The 17,495-nt window shown below is 43.3% G+C and overlaps 1 protein-coding gene across 1 annotated transcript in view; it reads right to left on the minus strand.

Annotated features, from left to right (window-relative positions):
• The window catches only part of NIM1K (NIM1 serine/threonine protein kinase), a 65,283-nt gene extending 53,162 nt beyond the window's left edge, over positions 1 to 12,121 (minus strand). The window contains exon 1 of the mRNA XM_046000806.1: positions 11,924 to 12,121. The gene's annotated coding sequence lies outside the window, so the exon portion shown is untranslated. The remainder of the gene's footprint in view (positions 1 to 11,923) is intronic.
• Positions 12,122 to 17,495: the final 5,374 nt, after the last annotated feature.

The raw sequence follows: 17,495 nt of genomic DNA on the forward strand, positions 1-17,495 counted from the left end.
CACAGCTAGGCTGGCCAGGAGCCACAGCTCTGGAGAATGAGACCTTAGTAAGGGATTTCTGATAACTTGTGCTTCCTGATAAAACAAGGCAAGACACTTTTAAAGGTTATTATATAACAGTGCTAAGTAAGGAGACTCTTGGCTTACACCAGGTAACTAGCACAGCTCCTTTCCCTTTCCTCCTGTGTGGACATTGTCTCAAGGTGTAGAGGTCACCTAAAGACAGTGAAGGGATGGGGGCATCTGGGTGGCTCAGTTGGTTGGGCGACTGCCTTTGACTCAGGTCGTGGTCCTGGAATCCCGGGATCGAGTCCCGAGTCAGGCTCCTTGCTCAGCGGGGGTTCTGCTTCTCCCTCTGACCCTCCCCCTTCTATGCTCTCTCAAATAAATAAAATCCTAAAAAAAAAAAAAAAGATTTATTTATTAGGGTGCCTGGGTGGCTCAGTGGTTTAAGCCGCTGCCTTCGGCTCAGGTCATGATCTCAGGCTCCTGGGATCGAGTCCCGCATCGGACTCTCTGCTCGGCAGGGAGCCTGCTTCCCTCTCACTCTCTCTGCCTGCCTCTCTGACTACTTATGATCTCCCTCTGTCAAATAAATAGATAAAATCTTTTAAAAAAAAAAGACAGTGAAGGGATAAATGTGAGAGCAGGGGGAAGAATGGCAGAGCAGAGAGTCTCCTTACTTAGCACTGCTATGTAGTAACCTCTGAAAGAGCGATGTCTTGTTTTCTATAGATATTAACCAATGCAACTGTTTTAGAGCTTCGACAAATCTTTGTTACTGTCCTTGGTGGACAGTGATCACCAAACCACACAGAGTGGTTTCATGAGGATGAGTCTACCCAGAGTGATTCTTAAGGAAGCCTGAGTTTAGGCAAGACAGAAGTACTCCTCTGTACCTTCTAAATTAGCTACGAATGTCTCTGCCAAAGCTGGCCACCCAGCCCACTTTCTTCTGAATATCGTCTCTGCTTCCTGGGGAGATAGCAATTCTCTGGCATGTGCAACTTGATGGAACACAATCCAACTCAACACGAATTTGCCTCAGTGCTCCACTGAATGCTCTTAGGAGGCAAGAATCCTCACTGGGGCTGTTCAAGGCTTCATTCCAAAACCCTGAAAGTGTTGCTAAGTGGTTGTTTCCGATCACACGCGTCCCGTGTGAGTAAAGCAGGCAGGTGACTGTCATGGATTGTGGAAGAACCAAACTGGCAGATGTCCCAGGAGGAGATCAATGCAGGCCAGCCTTCGGAAGGTGTCCACACACAGAAGCTTTCTCACCGGCTTACCAGCCTCACCTAATCTCTGAGGTTGCAAGGATAGACCAAAACATCAGACCTATATTTCTTTTGGCCCTTGCTGTGCAGTATAGAGACTCACACCTCCCATCTAGGGGCCCCACTGAGTCATCCCTCACTACTTCTATTCTGGTTCTTGGCCCTGTCACCCCCATCGTCCTCCATCATCTTCCTACATGAGTATTCCTTCATTCTGCTGTGTCCACACTTCAGGTGACATTTCCAGAATGTTTTTATGCATTGGAAAAGATAAGATCTGGGCGCCTGGGTGGCTCAGTGGGTTAAGCCTCCACCTTCGGCTCCGGTAATGATCCCAGGGTCCTGGGATGGAGGCCTGCATTGGGCTCTCTGCTCAGTGGGGAGCCTGCTTCCCCCTGCCTCTCTGCCTACTTGTGATTTCTGTCTGTCAAATAAATAAATAAAAACTTTAAAAAAGAGAAAGATCTATCTTAGTTGCAGGGGGACTTCTCAAATTCAGGATGTCAGGACCTCTCTTTACATCTATCTGTCCCAAGCCCAAAGAGTCCAGAAGAAGGTTGGCTTCCCAGACAATTAATACTTACTGAGCACGTAATTTGCAAGTCTGTCTCAGGATCAATACAGAAAACAAATATGCCATACAGAAGAATATTGACTACCCAATATCCAAAAGCTCAAAACATAAACTGGAAAGAGCAACAAATAAAATTATATGTACAGTATCTCATTTTTTTGGCTTTGTTTTTAACTACAAAAAAAAAAAAAAAAAAACCTCTGAAATGTTAACCGTGGTAATCTCTCTGGGATTAAAGATAGGATTAGAAATAGAATTATAGATGATTATTTCTTTCTTTTTAACATTTATTTCTGTATTTTTATAATAATACTAGCAACAATGACATTTACTGTGTGCCAGACACTGTTCTAAGAGCTTTATCTGAACCAACTCATTTAATTCTTACAATAATCCTAGAAAGTAGATGCTATTATTATGCCAAAGAAAAGTGAGGCACAGAGATCAAATTACATGCCCAAGGTTACATACATAGTAAGTGAGTCACAAAGCCAGAATTCAAATGCAGCAAGCTATTTCCAGAATGAAGATTTAACCACCTGCAAAAATAAACTATTGGGACTACATCAGAATAAAAAGCTTCTGCAGAGCAAAGGAAACAAACAACAAAACTAAAAGGTAACCTACTGAATGGGAAAAGATATTTACAAATGAGGTGCCCAAGAAAGGGTTAGTATTCAAAATATATAAAAAACTGTCACAACTCAACATCCAAGTAATGAATAATCCAATTTATAAATGGGCAGAGACATGAACAAACATTTCTCCAAAGAAGATATCCAGATGGCCAACAGACACATGAAAAGATGCTCAACATCACTCATCATCAGGGAAATGCACGTCAAAACTACAATGAGGTATCACCACATACTTGTCAGAATGGCTAAAATCAACAGCACAAGAAACAAGTGTTGGAGAGGATATGGAGAAAAATGCACTGTTGGTGGGAATGCAAACTGGTGCAGCCACTCTGGAAAACAGTAAAGAGGTTCCTCAGAAAGTTAAAAATAGAATTACCCTACAATCCAGGAATCACACTATTGGATATTAACCCCCCAAACACACACAAAAAAACACTAATTCAGAGGGATACACGCACCTCTATGTTTTTTTTTTGTTTTTTTGTTTTTAATATTTATTTTTATTTGTTTATTTACAGCATAACAGTGTTCATTGTTTTGGCATCACACCCAGTGCTCCATGCAGTACGTGCCCTCCCTATTACCCACCACCTGGTTCCTCAACCTCCCACCCCCCCCACCCCCCTGCCACCCCTTCATAACCCTCTGGTTGTTTTTCAGTGTCCATAGTCTCTCATGGTTCATCTCCCCTTCCAGTTTCCCTCAACGCCCTCTCCTCTCCATCTCCCCATGTCCTCCATGTTATTTGTTATGCTCCACAAATAAGTGAGACCATATGATACTTGACTCTCTCTGCTTGACTTATTTCGCTCAGCATAATTTCTTCCAGTCCCGTCCATGTTGCTACAAAAGTTGGGTATTCGTCCTTTCTGATGGAGGCATAATACTCCATTGTGTATATGTACCACATCTTCCTTATCCATTCGTCCGTTGAAGGGCATCTGGTTCTTTCCACAGTTTGGCGACCGTAGCCATTGCTGCAATAAACATTGGGGTACAGATGGCCCTTCTTTTCACTACATCTGTATCTTTGGGGTAAATACCCAGCAGTGCAATTGCAGGGTCATAGGGAAGCTCTATTTTTAATTTCTTCAGGAATCTCCACACTGTTCTCCAAAGTGGCTGCACTAACTTGCATTCCCACCAACAGTGTAAGAGGGTTCCCCTTTCTCCACACCCTCTCCAACACACGTTGTTTCCTGTCTTGCTAATTTTGGCCATTCTAACTGGTGTTAGGTGGTATCTCAATGTTGTTTTAATTTGAATCTCCCTGACGGCTAGTGATGATGAACATTTTTTCATGTGTCTGATAGCCATTTGTATGTCTTCATTGGAGAAGTGTCTGTTCATATCTTCTGCCCATTTTTTGATATGATTATCTGTTTTGTGTGTGTTGAGTTTGAGAAGTTCTTTATAGATCCTGGATATCAACCTTTTGTCTGTACTGTCATTTGCAAATATCTTCTCCCATTCCGTGGGTTGCCTCTTTGTTTTGTTGACTGCTTCCTTTGCTGTGCAGAAGCTTTTGATCTTGATGAAGTCCCAAAAGTTCATTTTTGCTTTTGTTTCCTTGGCCTTTGGAGACATATCTTGAAAGAAGTTGCTGTGGCTGATATCAAAGAGGTTACTGCCTATGTTCTCCTCTAGGATTCTGATAGATTCCTGTCTCACGTTGAGGTCTTTTATCCATTTCGAGTTTATCTTTGTGTACGGTGTAAGAGAATGGTCGAGTTTCATTCTTCTACATATCGCTGTCCAGTTTTCCCAGCACCATTTATTGAAGAGACTGTCTTTTTTCCATTGCATATTTTTTCCTGTTTTGTCGAAGATTATTTGACCATAGAGTTGAGGGTCCATATCTGGGCTCTCCACTCTGTTCCACTGGTCTGTGTGTCTGTTTTTATGCCAGTACCACGCTGTCTTGGTGATCACAGCTTTGTAGTAAAGCTTGAAATCGGGTAACGTGATGCCGCCAGTTTTGTTTTTGTTTTTCAACATTTCCTTAGCAATTCGGGGTCTCTTCTGACTCCATACAAATTTTAGGATTATTTGCTCCAGCTCTTTGAAAAATATCGGTGGAATTTTGATCGGAATGGCATTAAAAGTATAGATTGCTCTAGGCAGTATAGACATTTTAACAATGTTTATTCTTCCAATCCAAGAACATGGAACAGTCTTCCATCATTTCGTGTCTTCTTCAATTTCTTTCATGAGTGTTCTGTAGTTCCTCGAGTACAGGTCCTTTACTTCTTTGGTTAGGTTTATGCCCAGGTATCTTATGGTTCTTGGTGCTATAGTAAATGGAATCGATTCTCTAATTTCCCTTTCTGTATTTTCATTGTTGGTGTATAAGAAAGCCACTGATTTCTGTACATTGACTTTGTATCCTGCCACGTTACTGAATTGCTGTATGAGTTCTAGTAGTTTGGGGGTGGAGTCTTTGGGGTTTTCCATATAAAGAATCATGTCATCTGCGAAGAGAGAGAGTTTGACTTCTTCCTTGCCAATTTGGATACATTTTATTTCTCTTTGTTGTCTGATTGCCGTTGCTAGAACTTCTAATACTATGTTGAACAAGAGTGGTGAGAGTGGGCATCCTTGTCGTGTTCCTGATCTCAACGGGAAGGCTGCAAGCTTTTTCCCATTGAAGATGATATTTGCTGTGGGTCTTTCATAGATAGATTTTATGAAGTTCAGGAATGTTCCCTCTATCCCTATACTTTGAAGCGTTTTCATCAGGAACGGATGCTGGATTTTGTCAAATGCTTTTTCTGCATCAATTGAGAGGACCATGTGGTTCTTCTCTCTTCTCTTATTGATGTGTTCATCACACTGATTGATTTGCGAATGTTGAACCAACCTTGCAACCCAGGGATGAATCCCACCTGGTCATGGTGGATAATCTTTTGAATGTGCTGCTGGATCCTGTTTGCTAGGATCTTGTTGAGAATCTTTGCATCCATATTCATCAGTGATATTGGTCTGAAATTCTCCTTTTTGGTAGGGTCTTTGCCTGGTTTGGGGATCAGGGTAATGCTGGCTTCATAAAAAGAGTCTGGAAGTTTTCCTTCTGCTTCAATTTTTTGGAACAGCTTCAGGAGAATTGGTGTTATTTCTTCTTTGAAAGTTTGGTAGAATTCCCCAGGGAATCCATCAGGTCCTGGGCTCTTGTTTTTTGGGAGGTTTTTGATCACTGCTTCAATCTCATTACTAGATATCGGTCTATTCAGGTTGTCAATTTCTTCCTGGTTCAATTTTGGGAGTTTGTAGCTTTCCAGGAATGCATCCATTTCATCTAGGTTGCTTAGCTTATTGGCATATAACTGTTGGTAATAATTTCTGATGATTGTTTCTATTTCCTTGGTGTTAGTTGTGATCTCTCCCTTTTCATTCATAATTTTATTAATTTGGGATTTCTCTCTTTTCTTTTGGATTAGTGTGGCCAATGGTTTATCGATCTTATTGATTCTTTCAAAAAACCAGCTTCTAGTTTCATTGATACGTTCTACGGTATCTCTCGTTTCTACCTCATTGATCTCTGCTCTAATCTTGATTATTTCCCTTCTTGCATGTGGAGTTGGTTTGATTTGTTGTTGATTCTCCAGTTCTTTAAGGTGTAGAGACAGCTGGTGTATTCTGGATTTTTCAATGTTTTTGAGGGAGGCTTGGATGGCTATGTATTTCCCCCTTAGAACCGCCTTTGCTGTATCCCATAGGTTTTGGACCAAGGTGTCTTCATTCTCATGTTTATAGCAGCATTATTTACAACAGCCAAGTTCTAGAAGCAACCCAAGTGTCCATCAGTAGATGAATGGATAGCGAAGAAATAGTATATTATACACACTGGAATATTCCTCAGCCATAAAAAAGACTGAAATATTGCCATTTGCAACAACGTGGATGGAGCTAGACAGGATAATGCTAAGTGAAAGAAGTCAGAGAAAGACAAATATATGATTTCACTCGTATGTGGAATTTAAGAAACAAAACAAACAAGCAAAGGGAAAGAAGAGAGAGAGAGACAAACCAAGAAACAGACTCTTAACTATAGAGAATAAATCGATGGTTACCAGAAGGGAGGTGGGTGGGGTGATGGGTGAAACAATTGATGGGGATTAAGGAGGGCACTTACTGTAATGAGCACCGGCTGTTGTACAAAGTGTTGAATCACTATGTTGTACACCTGAAACTAATATAACACTGTACATTAACTATAAAACCTTTTTTAAAAAGTAAGTAAGACTTGGGGTGCCTGGGTGGCTCAGTCATTTAAAGTGTCTGACTCTTGATTTTGGCTCAGGTCATGATCTGAGGGTCATGGTATCCAGCGCCCTGTGAGACTCCGGGGCTTAAAAGGGAGTCTGCTTATCCCTCTCCCTCTGCTCCTTCCTTGCCCCCCCACACACCCCTCCCCCAGCTCGGGCTCTCCTCTGTGTGTGTGTGTGTGTGTGTGTGTGTTAAATAAATAAATAAATAATTTTTTTAAAAACATTCTTTAAAAAAAGTAAATAAGACTTAACCACTATTTCTTGCTATCTCTAAAATATGTACTGTTTTATAATACATAATTCATAATAAAGAAGTATAATCTTTCCTTTTTAAAAAGATTTTCTTTACTTATTTGACAGAGAGAGAGCACACAATTAGGGGGAGCAGCAGAGGGAGAGGGGGAAGCAGACTTCCCGCTGAGCAGGGCTCAATGCAGGCAGGGCTCGATCCCAGGACCCCAGGACCCCAGGACCTCAGGACCTCAACCCAAGCCAAAGGCAGGTGCTCAACCAACTGAACCACCCAGGTGCACCTAATCTTTCTTTATAATAAAGAAAAAGGTTTAAAAAAAGAAAAGGAATATAAGACAAGGCAGTCAAGGAGAGAGAGGGTGAAAGAATGAGTGTTTAAAAGGGAGTCAAGAGAGGGGCTCCTGAGTGGCTTGGTTGGGTAAGTAAGTGTCTGACTGGATCTCAGCTCAGGTCTTGATCTCCTGATGTGAGTTCAAGCCCCATGTAAAGCTCCATGCCCAGCATGGAGTCAGGAGAAATGACCCTACACTTAGTATCTCTGGATTTGTTACCTCACTTGCAAAACAAGGGGGTGAACAAGATTACATTCTAGAGAAATAATTACCTTGCGCATTACCAATAATTGGCATGAGAGATGCGTCATCATTTTAGATGTGGCCATCACATCATTGATTAGTCTACGGCAAATTTTTTGTCTTTGTGTTTTAATTTACATTTTAAAACCCGCATGTCCCATAAGGCAAATGCGCAGAATATAAAAACTATTAGTAGAGCTAAGGGAATGACCCTGTATGAATGAGAGCACTGATCATTTTTAAAAGACAGAAAGTGGTAAGAAAACAGAAATGGAATGCAAAATGCCCTGCCAGCATGCATGATTCCAAAGAGCAGCAACCAAGTCACTCAAAGAGCTGCTCTGGCTTCTTACCCTCCCACTAGACTTACCCCCTGACTTTTCCTACCCATTCCCTTGAACTAAACCGAAATTATTCAAACAATGGATGCTAATCTGTGAGAGCAATTCTTCCCTCCTCTAAGATCCTTGATAACTATTTCTGATACTAGCTCAACTTTGGCTGATCTGGCTAAAGTCCTACGAAATATTTAGCCCTGCTGTCCTGAGCCAGATGCTCCTAAGGGCTTTCCCATGCCTGCAATTTTCAAATAAAAGGTTATGCCAATGGTGCCCTGGTTGATTCCTTTCCACCAACTATGTTGCAAAAATAACGTAGAAAGGGAAGTTGGAAAGGGTGGAGTGAGAGAGCTATATCCACCCCTATAAGATAAAGCATGTAGATTCTGTCTAAAACTGATAAATCAAGACCAGCTACATATGCAAATTATTTAGAAATACGGAGGTAAGTGATTAAACAGCCAAGAGCCAGAGCAGCCAAACAGATGACCCCGGTATCCAAAGAGGGGGAATGATGATTTGGTTAGAATCTTTTAAAATGCTCTATTTCATAAAATTAGATGAATGCATTATTTGATAAATATGAATGCAATTTTTGAAAGTCAAAACTTGTAATTTAAAGTAAAAAATTATAATTACATAATCAAGTGTGTCTACAAACTAACCCAACTAAATGACCCCAACAAATGGATCTGTAGGCTTTCTTGGTGACTTAAGGACTGGGAAGACAGTATGGTGACATTATGGAGACGGGAAAACTGCTTCATCTCCTGGCCTGCGTGCGACAGGAGGCAGTGGGCCAGCAGGCAGCCATATGCCCCTCAGGCCTGCCTTGGGTTCTCTGACATAAGTCAGAGGAGTTTGTTAACTGGAATACCTGGGTTTTCTGGAAAAGCATCAAGCTCTCCGTTGTCCTTGGAAGATGAAGAATTCTTCTTAGCTTCCTGCTCTCTCTCTTGGTTTCCTGTGTCTGTTTGCTTCTGTGCAAACCTCTTTGCACCTGACTTTTTCTCTTTGACTCCCTTTCCCTTAATCTGTGTGTTTTCTGCTCACTGAGGACTCCCTTTCCCCTATAGTTTTATTTTTCTCTCTATTCTTGAATTCTTCTCACCATTCCTACTCGGTCTCTCTTCCCATCCTGATTTTCTCTTGTATTTTTTCTCTCAATTTTCCATGTGGTTAGCTGAAATGACTTGAGTCTTTTGAATGCAACTTGCTCATCTGTAAAACCGGTTAATATTCCTGAGTATCCTGTGTAATACTGGCTGAGCTATCCATCTTTGAAGTTCTTGGGAGAAAGTAATTTTAGAAGCTGCGATCTGCTTAATTAAATTGGAGACTATTACCTTCATAAGTAATTTGAATATTTTCTTCTCTTGAAATATATAACTTCAATTCTAGAAAACTTTTTCTAGGATGACAATAGGAAATGACAACAATAGAATGAGACTAATTTTATAAACAACTGGTCCTCTCAACAACTGAAAGAAATCAGCCAATGAATTAAGGCTTTTTAGTCCTTAATGAAATACTGTAATAAGATTCAAAAAATGTGGGGCACCTGGGTGGCTCAGTAGGTTAAGCCTCTGCCTTCGGCTCAGGTCATGATCCCAGGGTCCTAGAATCGAGCCCCACATCAGGCTCTCTGCTCAGTGGGGAGCCTGCTTCCTCCTCTGTGATCTGTCTACTAAGTAAATTAATAAAAATCTTTAAAAAATGAAGTTGGATTTCACATTACATTTTAATTTTTAAATTTCTCAAAATGAAACTATATATTTGGCCGAAAACATTAACCTACTAGGAAGAAATATTTTGGCTTTCAAATTTTCTAGTCATGTTCCATCAATGTACAAAATTGATTTTATAGGATTCATTGCTCAGGAATTGTGGATATATAAAGAATCATGGTTCTTTAAGGACACCAGCATTTGCTAATGAAAGTATCTGAATGATGCCTCTGCTGCTCCCAGATGAATCTATCTTAACTGAAAACCTAAGGCTTAAACCAAGAGCATAGAGGTCTCTATGGTCTATTGTAGTTATTACCAGGAAATTTCGATTTCATACAAACCTGCCTTTATTTTAAATGCAGTTTAGTTACTAGAAAAAAGCACACACCTCAAACTAAATATCCAATCCACATTTTTTCCTAACACAGAAGGAGGCCTCTCTGAAGGGTTTTCCAGGCTTACCACTGAACAGTGGTCAAGCCAAAAATAAACCCAGGAGGCAAATTCAACAGCACACAGAACAGGAGTACATGGAGAGCAGGACTTAGCTTTTCCTCCATTCACCTCCTTCTGGGACCCCCACCCACATTCCCCCATCTCCTAATTAGAGAGCTAATTGGGACTCCAGATTTAAATGCTAAATGGGGAGGGAGATCTGGTGCCAGGCCAGGATTCCTTTAACATCAAACACTCTCCTCCTTCATCCTTCTCCCCTCAGCCCTGCGAGCAATGGGAAGAGAGCTGGCCCAGCAGGGCTGATTGGCTGGAGGGCAGTGCTTACACTTAGTTGTCTGAGAGGGAAGATCGGTCTCTCAAATTGCAAACTCTGAAAAGATAAAACTTAAAAACAACATGCCCAGGCTTTTAGCTCTTTAATGAAAAGAAACAAGTATCTTATAAGCTCAATTATTATTACCATGGTGACATGGGGGGGACGTGAGGAGATCTCAAGAACAGTTCCTGGTTCCAGCCAGGCAGCGTCTCAACGGTGCGGGGCGACTTCTTCGGTTACCATGGCAACCAAATTAGAAGTGCTTTTGCAACACTAACAGAAACCATCTTTTTAAGTGCTTCTGTGAATCACATTGAATACTGATGATGCAAGCTTGAGTGATACATATTTTTCAAACATTAACACACACACACACACACACACACACACCCCATATTGCCATAAACAAGTATTCTTTTTAGATTCCCCCCCTTGAAATCTTGACTTAACTTGGAATAGATTTTTCGGTCTGTTTTTGTTTCCCTTTTGGATTCCCGCGGTCTCAAGTGCAAACGCGATTTGTTTAATTTCCAAACTTGTCTGAATTGCACGGGTAAGAGCTCAGAATGTGGCTCATTTGCTCCCATTTTGAAACGGGATGAGGAATGGGGTGGGGGAGGGTGGGTCTAACAGAGAGCCCTCTTGTCTACCTAACTCCGGAGGACGAAAACGGGGGGAGGGTGGGGTGGGGGAGGGGGAGGAGAGGCAAGGAGGGGAAGGAAGAGGGAGGGAAGGAAGGGAAGAAGAAAGTGCTGACCGCTGAATCTTTGCTGCCCAAGGAGCACCTTTATCTGCATCTGCCCAGATGTTGTGTCAGGCACACAAACGCTGGCCAGAAGTGACATTTTAAAGACCCCGTTGCCATCCTTTCCTGGTCATCCCGGAGCTCCTAATACTCCTGACTTCCTTACTTGTGCCGTCTTCAAAAGAAGCACTACTCTTTAGGGAGCGTCGTGGTGCGGGGCGTGCTGGGCCACAGCCCTTCGCTGTCACTGCCCTCACTGCGAGCTCCCAGCGCTCCGTACGAACTAACTGTCCACACCTGGGCTCGCGCCCTAGGGCTCCGGCTCCCGCGCCAGGTGTGCGCCCGGCGAGGCGCGAACCGGTTCTCCCGGGCTCAGGTGCGGGCGCGCACACCGACGCGGGGCCCGCACGGCGCTGGGACTGGGGGACACACACGAGCCCACACCCGGGGCGCCCCCCGCGGCGCAGGCACCCGCCCGCACGCGCCAGCGCACCCGCGCCTCCCGCTCCAACGCCCTCTGCTCGCGCGCGCCGACTGCCCGAGAGGGGCCGTCCCCCCGGAGCGCCCACCCTTCTCCTGACCCCAGCTCGCCCCCCGCCCCGCCGGCAGTCGTGTCTCCGTTCCCCCCTCGGCTGGCGGGGGGCACGGGCGCCGCTCGCAGCCCGCACCCCCCGCCCCGGGTCGGCAACCTGGCGGAGGAGAGGAGGGCGGGGCGGGGGTGCCGGCTTCGAGCCCCGCGGCCCTCGCTTACCTTCGTGGCGAGCTCGGCTGACGGGCTCGGCGGCGCGGGGCCAGGAGCGGCGGGCGGTTGGCGCTGGAGCGCGCGCCGCGCGGTGGGTGCGTGGGTGGCGGGCGCCGCGGCCGCGCGGGAGGCTCCCGGAGCTGTCAGGGGCAGCCGCCCTGACCGACAGCGGCCCCGGCAAAGACCGCCCGCGGGCCCCGGCCCGGGCTCTGCAGCGGGGACAGAGGCGCCCCGCAGCGTTTCCCGGAGGACCAATCGGGAGCCGGGGGCTGGCCTGGGGGAGGGGGCCGGGGGCCGGTCAGGCGCCGGGACGCGCGCCCGGACCTCGTAGGCCGGTTTCTATGGCAGCCAGGGAGGAGGGGCTGGAGGGGGAGGGTGCGCGGCGCGGGGACACCCACCGCAGAGAGGGGTTTGGCCCTCTCGCAGAGAGAGTCCCTCCTGCTGCACGGATGGGAAGCGGCGACACGGCCAGAATACGGTTGACACCGTCCTCGTCAACTCACGCTTCGTACCGAGCCGCTCGAGCCTCGGATCAAAGGTTTCCGCGTCCTTGGGAGACCGCGACCCAGTAATCTTCCCAACAGAGCGGGGTTTTCAGCAAACCACCGTGACAGCTCTTTCGGGTGAGTCTGGCAGGGATTAGGCTCTGCAGGAAGAAGTGCTAATGCCACCCTCTGCCTGGGTCCCTCTCAGACACTAGGTCCGGTCCCATCGGTACCACTTAGGCAGTGAGTCCCTAATCTCCTGCCTACTCCCCAACTACAACCTTCCGGCTCCTGGTAGATGCCAGATACTTTTGGCACGGTTTACAAACAGGGAAGCCAAGTCACTGAATTGAGTGTTGAGCAGGGAATGCGATTCACAGAATAGTAAAGGCAGAGAGGTTATTTACTGAAGTTAAAGTACTTCATTTTACAGAGGAGAAAAGTGAGTTCTGAGGAGTCAGATAACAAGGGTCACACAGCTTGATTAATGCAAAGCCAAGAGCAGCACCCGAAGTCACAGCTCAGTGAGCACCCTTCCCACCTCCTCACGCTCCCATATTCTGTATTTCTGATTGCCAGGGTCATATTTACAAAAGCAAAAGCGCTAAGGAGACAAATAACTTTGGTTTAAAATCTACTTACGGTAGAATTTAGGGAAGCCAAAGATTCCTTTTTTTATTTGCCAGGCCCTATTACAGATACTTTCACAAGAGTAACATTAAATCCACAGAATAACCTTATAAGCTAGGTATCCTTGTTACCGTCCCTGTTTTGACAGATGAGGAAAGTGAGGCCCAGAAATGTTACTCAACTGCTGGAGATCACACAGCCGTCCAGGGCTGGTGCGGCTCTTCTTCCTGACTTGGCTGCCTCTGGATTAAGGGGGCCAGGAACAGGAACAGCAAGAAACAAAACCTTGGACAGCTCCAGGGACTGGCTATTGAGATTGCCAAGGAATCAAAACTACCTGGAATGATTGCTCCCTTGGTTGATGAGAGTGGTTATCTCCTTGTGTAGAATAGAAGTTCTCTGCGAGAAAGGTTTGTCTTTAAAGGGAGGCCCTTTCCAAAAAGGACGAAATCTTTAAAATAGTACATCTTTTAAAGCAATCTTTTAAGAGCAATCTTTAAAATAGTACATGCCATCAGTTTTTTTTTAAGATTTTATTTTTAAGTAATATCTACACCCAAAGTGGGGCTCAAACCCACAACCCTGAGATCAAGCATACTGAGCCAGCCAGGTGCCCCTCTTTTTCTTTCTAAAGCAATAAAATACAGGGTAAGACTTTACATGTTTAAAAAATATAAAATGCTCCTTGAACCCTTTAACATGGCTGTACATAGGATAGGAGTTCATAAGGAAACTGCCTAGAAGCCAAGAGCCTCAAACTCACAACCTAACATAGACCCTCTCTTGTAGACCCTCTCATCATGCCCCCATAGAGCACCACAGCTAGATTCTAGTGGCTTATAAGGTGACAGAAGACTTCAGGCTATCCCAGAAAAGGAAAACTTCATCAGAGACCACTTTCAAAGTCCATTGGCCAGATTCCATTCCAGGAGCCTCCTGTATCCTTATTTCTCTGGCAGGCATTCTGTTAGGGCTGATTCTCTTGGAAATCAGGACTTTTCCTTCATGCTTTCCCTTCCCTTGGAAGTCCTGGGATCCCCAGCCATAGATAGATAGATAGATAGATAGATAGATAGATAGATAGATAGATGAATGACTTCTCATTCAATTTCTTCCTCTTGAAAAAAGTGTCATTTTTCTTCTAGAATGGGCCATTCAATAAATTGATTACAATGTAGCAGTATATAGAAGTTAAAGATTCTTGTTTGGAATAGTATGGAGTATTTTCAACAGATTAAGTGAAAGCAAAAGTTACAAAGCAGAATGATACAAATTTGTGATATGTTTGAGTTGAAGGAAATACACTAGATATTAGTAATGTTTTTCGTCACCTGGTGGAATCACAGGTGACTTAAATGATCTTTTTAATAGTTTCCAGCATTTTTTTTCCTACAATGGACATATGTGTCAGAAAAATACTATTTTTCGAAAGATTTGATGAAACAGTCTGACCTAGTCAATGTAGGTCGCCTCAAGTTTTCTAACCCCTGCTCCATAGTGTTGGCAGAAGAGTCAAATACAGTCTTAGGAAGAGTCCTGCATGGTTCTAACACAGGAGGTAGGGGTTCTATGCTTTGAGAAACACTGGCAAAGGCTGAGAGTTTAGACTCTTGAGACATAAAGTTACACCTTGCCTCCTAGCTCTGTCACTGATTAGCTGTGTGAATTCTTTGGTTTCAATCATCGTCTGACCTCGGGTTCTTCATTTGTGCTCTGGGAATTGTGAGAATTAATGAGATAAAGTTTCTGGCAAACAGTTAAATTAGGCTGCCCTAACCTGGAGTCCATGGGGTTGGTGTGGTTAGTAGGAGGTGAAAATACTTTCATTACAATCTTTAAGTAGTTGGGACTGCAAACAGGTCAGTATTTCCTCTACTAAGTGCTTAATAATAATAGCTATTATTACTATCTCACACTCTGAAGGATTGTTCCACGTTAGGTTCTATTCTAGGGCATATAGGGACATTCTACTCATCTTCTGGGCATTGTTACTGGTACACTGCATCCCTATGGGATGTGGACCTGGAAAACTAGGGTTTTCCAACCCCTACTTTCCTTCCTCTTTTCCTCCCATAGGAGTATCTGGCAAATCTTGGGAGAGGAGGTGGGGCAAATTTTTCTAAGCTGCATAGTGGTGTAAGGTTGGATCTACAACTCAAAAGGCATATCTTTTTCCAGAAGATTTTGTCTTCTTTATCCTGCTAGGGTTCTCTGTGCTTCCTAAGTCTGATCACTCACATCTTTCAACAATTCAGAAAAATTCTCTCTTTGACTATGACCCCTATCTCATGTTTTACCTTTCTTTTAGAAATTCCAATTGATTATGATTTATGGGTTATGTATGTCTCATTCTAGCTCATGTCTTTTCTCATGTTTTCCATATTTTTACCTTCGGTTTAACTTCTTTTATATTCTGGTAATTTCTCCAGATCGACCTTATATTTAACTAATTCTCTCTTGAGCTGTAATTAATGAGCTATTTAACCTGAACACTGGCTTTATAAACCTTGACAGTGCAAATATAACGAAATCAAGAGGTGGAAGTATGAGAATGCCAACTTCATCCTTTCACAGCAAGGGGTCAACTGACAAGTTTAAAGATGAATTACAATTAGTATTTGTTAATATATTTGTCCTTCACTTTATAAGAATCTTTTTTTAAACTATTTTTATTTTATTTATTTTTTTTAAGATTTTATTTATTTGACAGAGAGAGATCACAAGTAGGCAGAAAAGTAGGCAGAGAGAGGGGGGAAGCAGGGTCCCCGCTGAGCAGAGAGCCCGATGTGGGGCTTGATCCCAGGACCCTGGGATCACGACCTGAGCTGAAGACAGAGACTTAACCCACCGAGCCACTCAAGTACCCCAGGCTTTTAAAGAATCCCTTAAGAACTAATATTTCTTGCAGTAAAGAAAGATTTATCAGAGCCTTACTATTTTGTTCTGCTTATTTGTTAAATTCAAGCAAAATTAAACTGAAAGAATTAAAACTAGCATGGCAATGCTGTTTTAAGAAGTACCTCCCACATCTCTCTCCCTTCTCCACCTTTTCTGCCTTCTTCTTCTTCTTCTCCCCTTCCTCTTCCTTCTCTTTCGTGTATGTGTGTGTGTGTTTGTGTGTGTGTGTGTGTAGCTAGATATTTATATATTTATGTAATGTTAACAGCAGTTGTTTCTGGTTAATCAGTCTTAGAGTGATTTTTTAAACTTTATTTCCTAAAATATGTGAATCTTTTACCTGAGTAGGTGTAATTTAACATCAATAACCAAAATGAAGAAGAAAGAGGTTGCAGGGGCTCCTGGGTGGCTCAGTGGGTTAACCTTCTGCCTTCGTCTCAGGTCATGATCTCAGGGTCCTGGGATCGAGTCCTGCATTGGGCTTTCTGCTCAGCAGGGAGCCTCCTTCCCCCCTCTCTCTGCCTGCCTCTCTGCCTACTTGTGATCTCTCTCTCTGTCAAATAAATAAATAAAATCTTTTAAAAAAAAGAAAGAAAAGAGGTTGCAAATTTCAGTGGCCAAGGGGCCACTACCTCTCCCTCTGCCAGTCAGCTTAAATTCTATTGATATTCTCGATACTTTCAATTCACTTCAGATCTTCCTGTCTCATCATTTACTCTAATGTTCAATATTGAACTTTCTTCCTGAAGATAAAATACAACAAACAGGGAAGAGAGGAAAAAAACAAATTCTGATCTTGAGAAATTTTCATTATAAAATCGGAGTTCCTGAGATCCTCACTATAGTCACAACTATACTCCAAAGTTTTCTTGATTGTGTAGCCAGCCACGTATAGCAATTAGTGTAATATGTTCTCATAATTGGCACTTGGGTATTATTTACAATTGGGCGATGAAGAACAGCTTAAAAATCGTGGGCCCACTGGTACTTAAGCAAAAATTATCTCTTATGAAAATTTATAAAAATAAAACTTGACACATTACGTTTGTTTGAATCTTTAGTTTTTAATGGGCACCATTTTAATGGGACTAGGGTTCTGAACCCATAGTAGTCCTTCCACAGAATTTCACAGCTGTATCTAATAGATAATTATCGTTTCACAGGACAGTTTCTGTCCTAATTTAGGCAGTCTACCAGACCACAAAACCACAGCTAATGACAAGCTAGTCTCTTAAGTGAATTCATATATTGGAATTTACTTTTCAGCAGATACTAACATTTTATGTCTAAAGTATATTTGAGTTAGAAGAAGCATAACTATTCCTAGTCAATCATTCTGATTTTTTTCCCTAAGATTTTATTTATTTGAGAGAGACAGCGAGAGCACAAGCAGCAGGAGGAGCAGCAGAGGGAGAGGGAGAAGCAGGCGCCCTGTTGAGCAGGGAGCCCGGTGTGGGGCTCAATCCCAGGACCCCAGGATCACAACCTGAGCCACCCAGGCAACCCTGATTTTTTGGTGTTTAATTTCTTATTATTCTCTAACATTTGTCTTTGTAGCATTTTCATTT

The sequence above is a fragment of the Meles meles genome, chromosome 3, assembly GCF_922984935.1.
Source record: "Meles meles chromosome 3, mMelMel3.1 paternal haplotype, whole genome shotgun sequence".
In the NCBI taxonomy this organism is placed as follows: Eukaryota; Metazoa; Chordata; class Mammalia; order Carnivora; family Mustelidae; genus Meles; species Meles meles.